Genomic DNA, 17,500 nt, shown 5'->3' with positions numbered 1-17,500 from the left:
ATCTCGTTGACGGAGGAGAACAACGACATCATCCGCATATGCCTTAACCGAGAGCTTCCCACCAGAGAGGGACATACCCTGAAGCTTGAGAGCAATAGTCCGAAGCAGCGGTTCCAGGGACAAAACGAATAAAGACATAGAGAGCGGACTACCCTGAGGCACTCCGCGGCGGATAGCAATGGGCGGCGTCAGCTGCCCATTGACTGACACCCGAGCTGTTATTCCCCTGTACAAATTGCCAAGAACACCACGTGATGAAGCGTTAAAACCTATTGTACCTAAAACACGATCTAAAAACACATGACTGACGTGATCAAAAGCCTTATAAAAATCAAGGAAGGCAAAGGCACAATGTACGTTTGTAACCGCCGCAACCGAGACAACATCCCGATATTCGGCTACTGGTGTCAGAATAGATCTATCATGAAAACAACATTGATGTGCACCAATCACACCCCGAAGCAGAGAAGACAGCCGGCTATTGAGCGCTCTAGCAGCTGTCTTATAGTCAAAATTCAGCAATGTGAGCGGACGAAGATTGGCAGCAGATAAACGACCAGAGGACTTCGGAATTAAAACAATTTTCCCTACTTTAAAATCGGCAGGCACATCCATCCCTCTGACAATCTCATTTAAAATCTGCGTAAAAATGCCACCCAAAAGAGGCCAAAAACGGAGATAAAATTCTTTAGGCAGGCCGTCTGGACCCGGCGATTTACTGGACGGAGAGCGAGCAATAAAATCGAAAACATCATCTACCTGGAACTCCCGGAGAAATTCGCCGTTCGCGTCAGGCGCGATCGTCGCAGTTAGATCCCCAAAGACATCATCCGAAAGAGACTCACCAGAATCATCGGCAGAATAGAGACTAGTGTAATACTGATGAAGAGCACGAACCATTTCCTCCTGTGCACTAAGCTGTCGCCCATCATCCACCGTAAGAGAAGAGATGAAGGAGCGACGACGACGAGTCTGATGCCGTAGCAGGTGGTACAAGGATGTCAGTTCACCTTCAACAAGAGAGTGAGGTTTCGACTTAACTCGCAGACCATCCATCTGTCGTCGTTTAAGGCTCAAGAGCTTGGCTTTAATACGACGAACATCATGGATCCGCAGTGGAGAGGTACCCGCCGCGTCATATAGTTCACGCAGGACAGAGTAGTAATATTCATACGTGTTCTTAAAATCACGCGTCCTAGCAGCACAGTAGAAAATCAAAGTCTGACGAATCTTGGGCTTGGCAAACGCAGTCCACCAAACCAGCAAGGAGGGGTATCGCGGGACAGAGCGAAGACATCGCTCCCACACGCCACTTATAACATCATCCATAGCACTGTCGGCAAGGTGGGAAACATTTAACATCCACTGGGAACGATAAAGTTTTGCAGGTTGGCGACTAAGATTTACAGTTGCAGTAAAAGCACAATGGTCAGAAAAACTAGTAGGAATAACATCGACAGAAAGAATTTTATCACATAAAAAATCAGATAAATAGAATCTGTCGAGTCTACTGCATGAGGACGCGGTAAAAAACGTATATTTCACCAGGGTTGGATATTTGTGTTCCCAAACATCACGCAGATGCATCGTACGAACTAAGTCATGTAAATCACGGCAATAATTAAAATTGGGGGACTGGTCTGCAGGGCGTAAAACACAATTAAAATCGCCTCCGAGCAGGAGACTCCGAGGACTCTGGCGCAAAAGATAAATAAGCTCTTCTTTATAAAAGCGCGATCGAGCCACAGTGTGACCCGAACCAGAGGGGGCATACAAAACAATGAGGCGGAGATCAAAAAGACGACAACCAATCCCACGGCCAGAGTCAAGGAATTCAATGTCAGTAATAGGAATGCCCTCTCGAAAGAAAAGAGCAGTTCCTGTTGAATATTCCGGCGCGACATTAAAAACAGTTTGAAATCCAGGTAGAGAGAGATCAGAAAACAACACTTCCTGCAAAAACACTACGTCCGCACAGGCGTCGTAAATAAACTGCCGCAAAGAGGCAATGCGAACGTCGGACTCAATACGGTTAACATTTAAGGTAAGAAAGGTGTATGCTTGAACCATAGACAGAAAAGCGAGAAAACAAATCACCTACACCGACGCACCAGCGTCACAGTCCATAGCAGGGGTGACGGAGGCATCCGAGGGAGGGGGACTGCTACCCCGTTCCGCGGATCCCTTACGTTTCGGTTTTTTACGAACAGCATTAACGTTCGGCTGAACGCGTAACTTGCGTCGGCTGACGGGCAAGGAAACTTCAGCCGCCGGTGACGTAGGAGGGTCAAGTTCTGTATCCGACACCACCCGCGCCGGTCCACATGCGGGATCCGGGGTCGCGGGGGAAACATCCGACAAAACGGAATGGTCAACACCTGCACTAGCTTCCGGCAAACATGGACTGCACGGAGGCGAAACGTGAGCAGGAAGGTCCGAGGCCGCAGAGTTGGAAAGAAGCGGAGCAGCTCCGCTGGCAGAGGTATGGGGCAGCGAAGCAGGAAGTTGTCGCGGCTCCACTTGTTGTGACATCGAAGTCGGTTCGGAAGACGGCGCCAACAGGCCCGACCGACGACCCGACTCGAGAGAAGCTGCGTCGGAGGCCGGAGGGGCGCCAGCAGCCGCCACCGGAACCGCTACCTCAGGAGGGCAGGGAGCAGCTACAGTACACAGTGGCTCGGAGGATGCCGGTCGCTCGGACTGGGGCATCTCAGGGAGATCCTCATCCGTGCTATTTCCATCGTGTGGGCGACGCCTCTTATTATTCAAAAGTGGCACACCCACCTGAGGGACAGACGGAACAACATCAGATTTAGCACGCAAAGGAGGAAATTCTGTATCAGGGGTGCGCAAAACCTGTGGCGGGGCGCTACTACCACTGGACTGTGCTACACCAAGAGCAGAACCACCTGCAACGAGGTCAGCGACCGTTAACTTGCGACGCTGTTCGAGAGAATTTTTTAAAACAAAAACTCTCCGCGGACAGTCGGTACGCACGTGACCACTTTCATTGCACAAAAAACAGGTGCCAACCTGACCACTATATGTTACATGGACACGATATCCACCGATCTGCAGGTGAGATGGAATATTCTGCTTAACGTGCATTTCGACTGAACGAATACCACTGTAACATTGCAGGCGATGTTGGCTTGACCAGCGTTCAAGGCGAATGCTCTTTACATCACCATACTTCTGTAGACCCTCCTTAAGATAGACATTATCCACCTCCGGTGGAAGGTTGTAAACACGAACATTGGTATACGTGATGGAAGCATTGGAAAGCTGCACGGTACTTACAGAATCATCCCGATGCCGAAAGAGAACTTGATGACCATATTTAGAAAGAATTTTATCAACCTGAAGTGGGTCCATAAACTTAACAAAGAAAACATACAGTTCGGTATCAAAATAAGCAGTGTGCACCTGATCCGAATGAACACCAAAGGTATCTACCAACCAATCATGAATCTCAAGAGAACTAGGTTGCACATGGCGGGTTGACTTGTCAAAAGCAAAACTAACTGTAGCCTGACGAGGAATAACCTGGGACGACATTTTCAAAATATGCGGTCGAAACCGCTACACAAAAAACACTGAAATAACGACAGAAAGTAACACAAGGTACGAAACAACGACGGAGAAATACTCTCAGAAGTTGCAACACAACACGTAACAAAAACGATAGTCCACTATACGTAACGCTACGGCGGAGCGGAAGACTAGGCACGTCCACACTGCACGGCGTCTAAAGCGGAACTGCCGACTGAGCTATCCGGGCTCACATTATGTGTTCACCCCTCCCACTACGCATACTGACACATTGCCTCATGTCCCTTACTTTTGGGTAATCGTTGCGTGGAGCTGTTACTATTTAAACGTCGTCTGACTGCTGTCTATAAACTCATCACGCTAGGCTCGTAACAGACTATCGAAGAAAGCTGACACACGATGTAAAGTCAAATTGCAGCAGTTTGTACGTCTCATATGTTACAGCAGAGGAGCAACGTGTTTTGTCGACACTCACTGGACAATTGTAAAATTTACAAGCGTCTCGAATGCAGTGTTTCCCACGTATTCGCTCATTTCACGGTTCCGTTGGAGATGTTCTTCACCTCTTGACACAAAAAAGAAACGCAGTCGGTAGGACTCGAACCTACGCTCCCAGAGGGAATCTGATTTCTAGTCAGACGCCTTAACCACTCGGCCACGACTGCCGGTCGCAGAGGCGTGACTCGACAAGTGCAACTGCTCCTTTACAAGCAATCTGATGGCAGAACACAACACGACACGACATGGCCTCACTCGTTTCTGTAGCGCTTTCGCTGCCAGCACATTAGCCGTTAAGACAGTGTATTAATTTTCGCCTGGACGGGGGCTTGAACCCGGGACCCTTTGGTTGAAGGTCTAGCGCTCTACCGACTGGGCTGTCCGGTCCCTCAGCCGAGCGTTGTAGTACATGCTGCATGGTGTGCGAGTGATTCGCGTGTCGTAATTCCTGGCTTATGGCTCCAATGGCGACTTCACCGACTTCCCACTGACGCACCGCTGACGCTAGTTTTGTGTCGTCTTAAACGATGGACACACTTGCAAGCAGCTGCGAGATCTTAAGAAAAGAAACGCTGCACCACTGCTTTTGCCACACTCGAATGAACTGAATTGCGCTTCTTAGACAGAAATGAATGCTCGCTCTGTCCAACACTTTCAAGCACATCTGTGTACTCACAAACACGGCGACGGCGCGACAAAATGACGGGGGCGCGTTCGTGGGCCTGCGACTGCTTTCTGCAGTACTAGCGTCCGTGCGAGGTGAACCGGTAGCCACAACAGGCAGCGGACGTCGCGAAACAGTATTCTTAAAAAATTAATTTCCGTCTTGTTGAGAATGGTGTCACTGGTTTGGATCCGCTTTCACCCACGCATGTCACATGTGTGCGAAAATTTCTGCTCGTCTTTACGCAAAATCGCACGCAGCCGGTAGGATTCGAACCTACGCTCCCAGAGGGAATCTGATTTCGAGTCAGACGCCTTAACCACTCGGCCACGACTGCCAGTAGCGCAAGACCCTCCCGACACGTGCAACTGGTACCGTTTAAAGCACTGCAGTGCCAGGAAACGGCGTAGCTGCATTCTTTTCCGTAGTGCTTACACCGCTACTAGACGTGCGGCTACCAAAGTATTAAAATTTCCGCCCGAACAGGGACTTGAACCCTGGACCCTTAGGTTAAAAGCCTAATGCTCTACCGACTTTTTTTTTTTTTTTTTTTTTTTTTTTAATTGTATATGCAGAAATTTAACTAGGATCATGAAATGCAAAATGTTAATAGCAGTCCACACGTGAATGGGGAACGCTCCAAATGCTTATGCTTTTGCTACTAGGATTAATAACGGGACGTAAGGGGTTCAACTGCGAGAAGACGACCTCAGCTGTTCCTCCCCGCAGGAAAGACATCTCACCGTTTTGGGTGCTGCATGCGCATGCATTTAACAAACTTGCATGCGATGTACTAGTTCCTGGGGAACGAATGGAATCGTTGTACGTGCCAGTTTTTACGTATAGATATAAGTAAGCGAAGACGGCTTAATCCTGCCACGTAGATTGCTATCCATAAGACGCACCTGTGAGTCTCATGGGCCGGTGGCCCGACATGCAGTTTTTCCTGCTGCATGGCTTACTTTCAGAGACTCGCAAGTTTATCGTAGTGCTGGGTTGTCGCGAAAGTGAAAAGTAGGGCCTGTCCGGGATTTGAACCCGGGACCTCCTGCACCCAAAGCAGGAATCATACCCCTTTTTTTTTTTTTTATAATGTAGACTGCTTACTGAAATAAAGGTTAAAACACGAAAACTTCAGTCCTGGTGTAGAGAAGAAACATACATAAAGGCGGCAAATTCAGAAACAGTATAAAAGAAAATGGCTCACACAGGTGACCTTAGCCAACACCCTCTCTTTCAAATGTCAGGCTAAGCATATTGGCAAAATCATCTCGGAGGCCTGGCAATCGCAAGCGCTGCCAGTAAGCAGTAAGCATGTACTGCCGAAACGCTAGGTGTCCATCCTCTTCATGACAACTGTTGACAAAATGTACGAAATGGCCAATCAACCACATGACGGTATGGAGCTTCGTCCGCGGAAAAAAGGAAGAATCGGGCCGGACGATGATGTCAATAGTAGAAGCGGCTTCAGCAGACCTAGTGACAAAAGCAAGTTGTTTCCTGAGCCAACGCCAATTAGCAAGGTGCCCACAGCAGGTGAATCGATGTTCAAGGGTATCCAGGAGACCACACCGAGTACAGGTGTCCGTGTCAGAAAGACCAATACGGTGCAGTCGTACATTGGTGGGAACCAAATTATTTATTACCCTATACCACGTGGACGCCACGGCCATAGAGTGGATCGGCAGACTAACGTTCTTCCAGACGTTCCTCCAGGACACGGATGGAGACGCCAGTTCTATTGGATTGGGACTGGCCAGCCCCTCCCAGCGGGCAATCAAGCTCTTGGTCGTTGGCACCGGTCGCCGCAAGAAGACGTCACCGAGGTAACTCACCGCAATGTAAAATTCCCGAATGTGTTTCAACTTAAAATTTAGGCGTCCGACATCGACAGGTGGAGCAAGGCTCGCCGGACGCACAACAGTAAAAAGCCTGGATGTAATTGAAGTCACTTCTTGCGTAACAATTAGAGTCGTTCGGCGGACGTACAAAGCAGACGCCTTGCGAGTAATGTCAGAGAGGCCCAAGCCTCCGGAGAGACGCGGTTTCGTCATTACCTCGTAACGTAACTTGAATAGATGGCCCTTCCATATAAACCTGCTAGACAATTGGCGCAACCTTTTCGCCACCATCATGGGAAGTGGGAACAGCTGAGCAACATAATAAGCTTTACATAGGACGTAGGTGTCTAAAATTCTGACTTTCTGCAAAATGGTAGCAGAGCGCTGCTCATGGACCATCAGAGCCCCCTGTATCTTCTCGGTGACAGATTTCCAATTGAGAGCCGCCATTTTTAGAGGACACCGATCAATGATAATCCCCAAGGACGTATGGCGATCGACAAAAGTGGCCCAAGGGACGTCAGCATCGCGAAATCCTCGAATATCAAGGAACTTACATTTACCCTGATTGAGACGCGCTCCAGAGACACGACAGTATGCATCAACTGCCCCTTTCAACAACGGGATATCATCTCGTTGACGGAGGAGAACAACGACATCATCCGCATATGCCTTAACCGAGAGCTTCCCACCAGAGAGGGACATACCCTGAAGCTTGAGAGCAATAGTCCGAAGCAGCGGTTCCAGGGACAAAACGAATAAAGACATAGAGAGCGGACTACCCTGAGGCACTCCGCGGCGGATAGCAATGGGCGGCGTCAGCTGCCCATTGACTGACACCCGAGCTGTTATTCCCCTGTACAAATTGCCAAGAACACCACGTGATGAAGCGTTAAAACCTATTGTACCTAAAACACGATCTAAAAACACATGACTGACGTGATCAAAAGCCTTATAAAAATCAAGGAAGGCAAAGGCACAATGTACGTTTGTAACCGCCGCAACCGAGACAACATCCCGATATTCGGCTACTGGTGTCAGAATAGATCTATCATGAAAACAACATTGATGTGCACCAATCACACCCCGAAGCAGAGAAGACAGCCGGCTATTGAGCGCTCTAGCAGCTGTCTTATAGTCAAAATTCAGCAATGTGAGCGGACGAAGATTGGCAGCAGATAAACGACCAGAGGACTTCGGAATTAAAACAATTTTCCCTACTTTAAAATCGGCAGGCACATCCATCCCTCTGACAATCTCATTTAAAATCTGCGTAAAAATGCCACCCAAAAGAGGCCAAAAACGGAGATAAAATTCTTTAGGCAGGCCGTCTGGACCCGGCGATTTACTGGACGGAGAGCGAGCAATAAAATCGAAAACATCATCTACCTGGAACTCCCGGAGAAATTCGCCGTTCGCGTCAGGCGCGATCGTCGCAGTTAGATCCCCAAAGACATCATCCGAAAGAGACTCACCAGAATCATCGGCAGAATAGAGGCTAGTGTAATACTGATGAAGAGCACGAACCATTTCCTCCTGTGCACTAAGCTGTCGCCCATCATCCACCGTAAGAGAAGAGATGAAGGAGCGACGACGACGAGTCTGATGCCGTAGCAGGTGGTACAAGGATGTCAGTTCACCTTCAACAAGAGAGTGAGGTTTCGACTTAACTCGCAGACCATCCATCTGTCGTCGTTTAAGGCTCAAGAGCTTGGCTTTAATACGACGAACATCATGGATCCGCAGTGGAGAGGTACCCGCCGCGTCATATAGTTCACGCAGGACAGAGTAGTAATATTCATACGTGTTCTTAAAATCACGCGTCCTAGCAGCACAGTAGAAAATCAAAGTCTGACGAATCTTGGGCTTGGCAAACGCAGTCCACCAAACCAGCAAGGAGGGGTATCGCGGGACAGAGCGAAGACATCGCTCCCACACGCCACTTATAACATCATCCATAGCACTGTCGGCAAGGTGGGAAACATTTAACATCCACTGGGAACGATAAAGTTTTGCAGGTTGGCGACTAAGATTTACAGTTGCAGTAAAAGCACAATGGTCAGAAAAACTAGTAGGAATAACATCGACAGAAAGAATTTTATCACATAAAAAATCAGATAAATAGAATCTGTCGAGTCTACTGCATGAGGACGCGGTAAAAAACGTATATTTCACCAGGGTTGGATATTTGTGTTCCCAAACATCACGCAGATGCATCGTACGAACTAAGTCATGTAAATCACGGCAATAATTAAAATTGGGGGACTGGTCTGCAGGGCGTAAAACACAATTAAAATCGCCTCCGAGCAGGAGACTCCGAGGACTCTGGCGCAAAAGATAAATAAGCTCTTCTTTATAAAAGCGCGATCGAGCCACAGTGTGACCCGAACCAGAGGGGGCATACAAAACAACGAGGCGGAGATCAAAAAGACGACAACCAATCCCACGGCCAGAGTCAAGGAATTCAATGTCAGTAATAGGAATGCCCTCTCGAAAGAAAAGAGCAGTTCCTGTTGAATATTCCGGCGCGACATTAAAAACAGTTTGAAATCCAGGTAGAGAGAGATCAGAAAACAACACTTCCTGCAAAAACACTACGTCCGCACAGGCGTCGTAAATAAACTGCCGCAAAGAGGCAATGCGAACGTCGGACTCAATACGGTTAACATTTAAGGTAAGAAAGGTGTATGCTTGAACCATAGACAGAAAAGCGAGAAAACAAATCACCTACACCGACGCACCAGCGTCACAGTCCATAGCAGGGGTGACGGAGGCATCCGAGGGAGGGGGACTGCTACCCCGTTCCGCGGATCCCTTACGTTTCGGTTTTTTACGAACAGCATTAACGTTCGGCTGAACGCGTAACTTGCGTCGGCTGACGGGCAAGGAAACTTCAGCCGCCGGTGACGTAGGAGGGTCAAGTTCTGTATCCGACACCACCCGCGCCGGTCCACATGCGGGATCCGGGGTCGCGGGGGAAACATCCGACAAAACGGAATGGTCAACACCTGCACTAGCTTCCGGCAAACATGGACTGCACGGAGGCGAAACGTGAGCAGGAAGGTCTGAGGCCGCAGAGTTGGAAAGAAGCGGAGCAGCTCCGCTGGCAGAGGTATGGGGCAGCGAAGCAGGAAGTTGTCGCGGCTCCACTTGTTGTGACATCGAAGTCGGTTCGGAAGACGGCGCCAACAGGCCGGACCGACGACCCGACTCGAGAGAAGCTGCGTCGGAGGCCGGAGGGGCGCCAGCAGCCGCCACCGGAACCGCTACCTCAGGAGGGCAGGGAGCAGCTACAGTACACAGTGGCTCGGAGGATGCCGGTCGCTCGGACTGGGGCATCTCAGGGAGATCCTCATCCGTGCTATTTCCATCGTGTGGGCGACGCCTCTTATTATTCAAAAGTGGCACACCCACCTGAGGGACAGACGGAACAACATCAGATTTAGCACGCAAAGGAGGAAATTCTGTATCAGGGGTGCGCAAAACCTGTGGCGGGGCGCTACTACCACTGGACTGTGCTACACCAAGAGCAGAACCACCTGCAACGAGGTCAGCGACCGTTAACTTGCGACGCTGTTCGAGAGAATTTTTTAAAACAAAAACTCTCCGCGGACAGTCGGTACGCACGTGACCACTTTCATTGCACAAAAAACAGGTGCCAACCTGACCACTATATGTTACATGGACACGATATCCACCGATCTGCAGGTGAGATGGAATATTCTGCTTAACGTGCATTTCGACTGAACGAATACCACTGTAACATTGCAGGCGATGTTGGCTTGACCAGCGTTCAAGGCGAATGCTCTTTACATCACCATACTTCTGTAGACCCTCCTTAAGATAGACATTATCCACCTCCGGTGGAAGGTTGTAAACACGAACATTGGTATACGTGATGGAAGCATTGGAAAGCTGCACGGTACTTACAGAATCATCCCGATGCCGAAAGAGAACTTGATGACCATATTTAGAAAGAATTTTATCAACCTGAAGTGGGTCCATAAACTTAACAAAGAAAACATACAGTTCGGTATCAAAATAAGCAGTGTGCACCTGATCCGAATGAACACCAAAGGTATCTACCAACCAATCATGAATCTCAAGAGAACTAGGTTGCACATGGCGGGTTGACTTGTCAAAAGCAAAACTAACTGTAGCCTGACGAGGAATAACCTGGGACGACATTTTCAAAATATGCGGTCGAAACCGCTACACAAAAAACACTGAAATAAGGACAGAAAGTAACACAAGGTACGAAACAACGACGGAGAAATACTCTCAGAAGTTGCAACACAACACGTAACAAAAACGATAGTCCACTATACGTAACGCTACGGCGGAGCGGAAGACTAGGCACGTCCACACTGCACGGCGTCTAAAGCGGAACTGCCGACTGAGCTATCCGGGCTCACATTATGTGTTCACCCCTCCCACTACGCATACTGACACATTGCCTCATGTCCCTTACTTTTGGGTAATCGTTGCGTGGAGCTGTTACTATTTAAACGTCGTCTGACTGCTGTCTATAAACTCATCACGCTAGGCTCGTAACAGACTATCGAAGAAAGCTGACACACGATGTAAAGTCAAATTGCAGCAGTTTGTACGTCTCATATGTTACAGCAGAGGAGCAACGTGTTTTGTCGACACTCACTGGACAATTGTAAAATTTACAAGCGTCTCGAATGCAGTGTTTCCCACGTATTCGCTCATTTCACGGTTCCGTTGGAGATGTTCTTCACCTCTTGACACAAAAAAGAAACGCAGTCGGTAGGACTCGAACCTACGCTCCCAGAGGGAATCTGATTTCTAGTCAGACGCCTTAACCACTCGGCCACGACTGCCGGTCGCAGAGGCGTGACTCGACAAGTGCAACTGCTCCTTTACAAGCAATCTGATGGCAGAACACAACACGACACGACATGGCCTCACTCGTTTCTGTAGCGCTTTCGCTGCCAGCACATTAGCCGTTAAGACAGTGTATTAATTTTCGCCTGGACGGGGGCTTGAACCCGGGACCCTTTGGTTGAAGGTCTAGCGCTCTACCGACTGGGCTGTCCGGTCCCTCAGCCGAGCGTTGTAGTACATGCTGCATGGTGTGCGAGTGATTCGCGTGTCGTAATTCCTGGCTTATGGCTCCAATGGCGACTTCACCGACTTCCCACTGACGCACCGCTGACGCTAGTTTTGTGTCGTCTTAAACGATGGACACACTTGCAAGCAGCTGCGAGATCTTAAGAAAAGAAACGCTGCACCACTGCTTTTGCCACACTCGAATGAACTGAATTGCGCTTCTTAGACAGAAATGAATGCTCGCTCTGTCCAACACTTTCAAGCACATCTGTGTACTCACAAACACGGCGACGGCGCGACAAAATGACGGGGGCGCGTTCGTGGGCCTGCGACTGCTTTCTGCAGTACTAGCGTCCGTGCGAGGTGAACCGGTAGCCACAACAGGCAGCGGACGTCGCGAAACAGTATTCTTAAAAAATTAATTTCCGTCTTGTTGAGAATGGTGTCACTGGTTTGGATCCGCTTTCACCCACGCATGTCACATGTGTGCGAAAATTTCTGCTCGTCTTTACGCAAAATCGCACGCAGCCGGTAGGATTCGAACCTACGCTCCCAGAGGGAATCTGATTTCGAGTCAGACGCCTTAACCACTCGGCCACGACTGCCAGTAGCGCAAGACCCTCCCGACACGTGCAACTGGTACCGTTTAAAGCACTGCAGTGCCAGGAAACGGCGTAGCTGCATTCTTTTCCGTAGTGCTTACACCGCTACTAGACGTGCGGCTACCAAAGTATTAAAATTTCCGCCCGAACAGGGACTTGAACCCTGGACCCTTAGGTTAAAAGCCTAATGCTCTACCGACTTTTTTTTTTTTTTTTTTTTTTTTTTTTTAATTGTATATGCAGAAATTTAACTAGGATCATGAAATGCAAAATGTTAATAGCAGTCCACACGTGAATGGGGAACGCTCCAAATGCTTATGCTTTTGCTACTAGGATTAATAACGGGACGTAAGGGGTTCAACTGCGAGAAGACGACCTCAGCTGTTCCTCCCCGCAGGAAAGACATCTCACCGTTTTGGGTGCTGCATGCGCATGCATTTAACAAACTTGCATGCGATGTACTAGTTCCTGGGGAACGAATGGAATCGTTGTACGTGCCAGTTTTTACGTATAGATATAAGTAAGCGAAGACGGCTTAATCCTGCCACGTAGATTGCTATCCATAAGACGCACCTGTGAGTCTCATGGGCCGGTGGCCCGACATGCAGTTTTTCCTGCTGCATGGCTTACTTTCAGAGACTCGCAAGTTTATCGTAGTGCTGGGTTGTCGCGAAAGTGAAAAGTAGGGCCTGTCCGGGATTTGAACCCGGGACCTCCTGCACCCAAAGCAGGAATCATACCCCTTTTTTTTTTTTTATAATGTAGACTGCTTACTGAAATAAAGGTTAAAACACGAAAACTTCAGTCCTGGTGTAGAGAAGAAACATACATAAAGGCGGCAAATTCAGAAACAGTATAAAAGAAAATGGCTCACACAGGTGACCTTAGCCAACACCCTCTCTTTCAAATGTCAGGCTAAGCATATTGGCAAAATCATCTCGGAGGCCTGGCAATCGCAAGCGCTGCCAGTAAGCAGTAAGCATGTACTGCCGAAACGCTAGGTGTCCATCCTCTTCATGACAACTGTTGACAAAATGTACGAAATGGCCAATCAACCACATGACGGTATGGAGCTTCGTCCGCGGAAAAAAGGAAGAATCGGGCCGGACGATGATGTCAATAGTAGAAGCGGCTTCAGCAGACCTAGTGACAAAAGCAAGTTGTTTCCTGAGCCAACGCCAATTAGCAAGGTGCCCACAGCAGGTGAATCGATGTTCAAGGGTATCCAGGAGACCACACCGAGTACAGGTGTCCGTGTCAGAAAGACCAATACGGTGCAGTCGTACATTGGTGGGAACCAAATTATTTATTACCCTATACCACGTGGACGCCACGGCCATAGAGTGGATCGGCAGACTAACGTTCTTCCAGACGTTCCTCCAGGACACGGATGGAGACGCCAGTTCTATTGGATTGGGACTGGCCAGCCCCTCCCAGCGGGCAATCAAGCTCTTGGTCGTTGGCACCGGTCGCCGCAAGAAGACGTCACCGAGGTAACTCACCGCAATGTAAAATTCCCGAATGTGTTTCAACTTAAAATTTAGGCGTCCGACATCGACAGGTGGAGCAAGGCTCGCCGGACGCACAACAGTAAAAAGCCTGGATGTAATTGAAGTCACTTCTTGCGTAACAATTAGAGTCGTTCGGCGGACGTACAAAGCAGACGCCTTGCGAGTAATGTCAGAGAGGCCCAAGCCTCCGGAGAGACGCGGTTTCGTCATTACCTCGTAACGTAACTTGAATAGATGGCCCTTCCATATAAACCTGCTAGACAATTGGCGCAACCTTTTCGCCACCATCATGGGAAGTGGGAACAGCTGAGCAACATAATAAGCTTTACATAGGACGTAGGTGTCTAAAATTCTGACTTTCTGCAAAATGGTAGCAGAGCGCTGCTCATGGACCATCAGAGCCCCCTGTATCTTCTCGGTGACAGATTTCCAATTGAGAGCCGCCATTTTTAGAGGACACCGATCAATGATAATCCCCAAGGACGTATGGCGATCGACAAAAGTGGCCCAAGGGACGTCAGCATCGCGAAATCCTCGAATATCAAGGAACTTACATTTACCCTGATTGAGACGCGCTCCAGAGACACGACAGTATGCATCAACTGCCCCTTTCAACAACGGGATATCATCTCGTTGACGGAGGAGAACAACGACATCATCCGCATATGCCTTAACCGAGAGCTTCCCACCAGAGAGGGACATACCCTGAAGCTTGAGAGCAATAGTCCGAAGCAGCGGTTCCAGGGACAAAACGAATAAAGACATAGAGAGCGGACTACCCTGAGGCACTCCGCGGCGGATAGCAATGGGCGGCGTCAGCTGCCCATTGACTGACACCCGAGCTGTTATTCCCCTGTACAAATTGCCAAGAACACCACGTGATGAAGCGTTAAAACCTATTGTACCTAAAACACGATCTAAAAACACATGACTGACGTGATCAAAAGCCTTATAAAAATCAAGGAAGGCAAAGGCACAATGTACGTTTGTAACCGCCGCAACCGAGACAACATCCCGATATTCGGCTACTGGTGTCAGAATAGATCTATCATGAAAACAACATTGATGTGCACCAATCACACCCCGAAGCAGAGAAGACAGCCGGCTATTGAGCGCTCTAGCAGCTGTCTTATAGTCAAAATTCAGCAATGTGAGCGGACGAAGATTGGCAGCAGATAAACGACCAGAGGACTTCGGAATTAAAACAATTTTCCCTACTTTAAAATCGGCAGGCACATCCATCCCTCTGACAATCTCATTTAAAATCTGCGTAAAAATGCCACCCAAAAGAGGCCAAAAACGGAGATAAAATTCTTTAGGCAGGCCGTCTGGACCCGGCGATTTACTGGACGGAGAGCGAGCAATAAAATCGAAAACATCATCTACCTGGAACTCCCGGAGAAATTCGCCGTTCGCGTCAGGCGCGATCGTCGCAGTTAGATCCCCAAAGACATCATCCGAAAGAGACTCACCAGAATCATCGGCAGAATAGAGACTAGTGTAATACTGATGAAGAGCACGAACCATTTCCTCCTGTGCACTAAGCTGTCGCCCATCATCCACCGTAAGAGAAGAGATGAAGGAGCGACGACGACGAGTCTGATGCCGTAGCAGGTGGTACAAGGATGTCAGTTCACCTTCAACAAGAGAGTGAGGTTTCGACTTAACTCGCAGACCATCCATCTGTCGTCGTTTAAGGCTCAAGAGCTTGGCTTTAATACGACGAACATCATGGATCCGCAGTGGAGAGGTACCCGCCGCGTCATATAGTTCACGCAGGACAGAGTAGTAATATTCATACGTGTTCTTAAAATCACGCGTCCTAGCAGCACAGTAGAAAATCAAAGTCTGACGAATCTTGGGCTTGGCAAACGCAGTCCACCAAACCAGCAAGGAGGGGTATCGCGGGACAGAGCGAAGACATCGCTCCCACACGCCACTTATAACATCATCCATAGCACTGTCGGCAAGGTGGGAAACATTTAACATCCACTGGGAACGATAAAGTTTTGCAGGTTGGCGACTAAGATTTACAGTTGCAGTAAAAGCACAATGGTCAGAAAAACTAGTAGGAATAACATCGACAGAAAGAATTTTATCACATAAAAAATCAGATAAATAGAATCTGTCGAGTCTACTGCATGAGGACGCGGTAAAAAACGTATATTTCACCAGGGTTGGATATTTGTGTTCCCAAACATCACGCAGATGCATCGTACGAACTAAGTCATGTAAATCACGGCAATAATTAAAATTGGGGGACTGGTCTGCAGGGCGTAAAACACAATTAAAATCGCCTCCGAGCAGGAGACTCCGAGGACTCTGGCGCAAAAGATAAATAAGCTCTTCTTTATAAAAGCGCGATCGAGCCACAGTGTGACCCGAACCAGAGGGGGCATACAAAACAACGAGGCGGAGATCAAAAAGACGACAACCAATCCCACGGCCAGAGTCAAGGAATTCAATGTCAGTAATAGGAATGCCCTCTCGAAAGAAAAGAGCAGTTCCTGTTGAATATTCCGGCGCGACATTAAAAACAGTTTGAAATCCAGGTAGAGAGAGATCAGAAAACAACACTTCCTGCAAAAACACTACGTCCGCACAGGCGTCGTAAATAAACTGCCGCAAAGAGGCAATGCGAACGTCGGACTCAATACGGTTAACATTTAAGGTAAGAAAGGTGTATGCTTGAACCATAGACAGAAAAGCGAGAAAACAAATCACCTACACCGACGCACCAGCGTCACAGTCCATAGCAGGGGTGACGGAGGCATCCGAGGGAGGGGGACTGCTACCCCGTTCCGCGGATCCCTTACGTTTCGGTTTTTTACGAACAGCATTAACGTTCGGCTGAACGCGTAACTTGCGTCGGCTGACGGGCAAGGAAACTTCAGCCGCCGGTGACGTAGGAGGGTCAAGTTCTGTATCCGACACCACCCGCGCCGGTCCACATGCGGGATCCGGGGTCGCGGGGGAAACATCCGACAAAACGGAATGGTCAACACCTGCACTAGCTTCCGGCAAACATGGACTGCACGGAGGCGAAACGTGAGCAGGAAGGTCCGAGGCCGCAGAGTTGGAAAGAAGCGGAGCAGCTCCGCTGGCAGAGGTATGGGGCAGCGAAGCAGGAAGTTGTCGCGGCTCCACTTGTTGTGACATCGAAGTCGGTTCGGAAGACGGCGCCAACAGGCCCGACCGACGACCCGACTCGAGAGAAGCTGCGTCGGAGGCCGGAGGGGCGCCAGCAGCCGCCACCGGAACCGCTACCTCAGGAGGGCAGGGAGCAGCTACAGTACACAGTGGCTCGGAGGATGCCGGTCGCTCGGACTGGGGCATCTCAGGGAGATCCTCATCCGTGCTATTTCCATCGTGTGGGCGACGCCTCTTATTATTCAAAAGTGGCACACCCACCTGAGGGACAGACGGAACAACATCAGATTTAGCACGCAAAGGAGGAAATTCTGTATCAGGGGTGCGCAAAACCTGTGGCGGGGCGCTACTACCACTGGACTGTGCTACACCAAGAGCAGAACCACCTGCAACGAGGTCAGCGACCGTTAACTTGCGACGCTGTTCGAGAGAATTTTTTAAAACAAAAACTCTCCGCGGACAGTCGGTACGCACGTGACCACTTTCATTGCACAAAAAACAGGTGCCAACCTGACCACTATATGTTACATGGACACGATATCCACCGATCTGCAGGTGAGATGGAATATTCTGCTTAACGTGCATTTCGACTGAACGAATACCACT

The 17,500-nt window shown here is 49.1% G+C and overlaps 4 non-coding genes across 4 annotated transcripts; all 4 read right to left on the bottom strand.

Annotated features, from left to right (window-relative positions):
* Positions 1 to 4,135: 4,135 nt before the first annotated feature.
* On the bottom strand, positions 4,136 to 4,217 carry Trnas-aga. Its single transcript has one exon. It is a non-coding gene; the product is annotated as a tRNA-Ser (tRNA).
* A 752-nt stretch (positions 4,218 to 4,969) lies between these two features.
* Trnas-cga lies at positions 4,970 to 5,051 on the bottom strand. Its single transcript has one exon. It is a non-coding gene; the product is annotated as a tRNA-Ser (tRNA).
* A 6,269-nt stretch (positions 5,052 to 11,320) lies between these two features.
* Positions 11,321 to 11,402, bottom strand: Trnas-aga. Its single transcript has one exon. It is a non-coding gene; the product is annotated as a tRNA-Ser (tRNA).
* Positions 11,403 to 12,154: 752 nt separating this feature from the next.
* Trnas-cga lies at positions 12,155 to 12,236 on the bottom strand. The gene has a single exon. It is a non-coding gene; the product is annotated as a tRNA-Ser (tRNA).
* Between the last annotated feature and the right edge of the window lie 5,264 nt (positions 12,237 to 17,500).

Source organism: Schistocerca piceifrons, chromosome 3 (assembly GCF_021461385.2).
Source record: "Schistocerca piceifrons isolate TAMUIC-IGC-003096 chromosome 3, iqSchPice1.1, whole genome shotgun sequence".
Classification (NCBI taxonomy): Eukaryota; Metazoa; Arthropoda; class Insecta; order Orthoptera; family Acrididae; genus Schistocerca; species Schistocerca piceifrons.
Note: the sequence above shows the minus strand (reverse complement) of the source record. Positions and strands in the feature narration are given on the sequence as shown.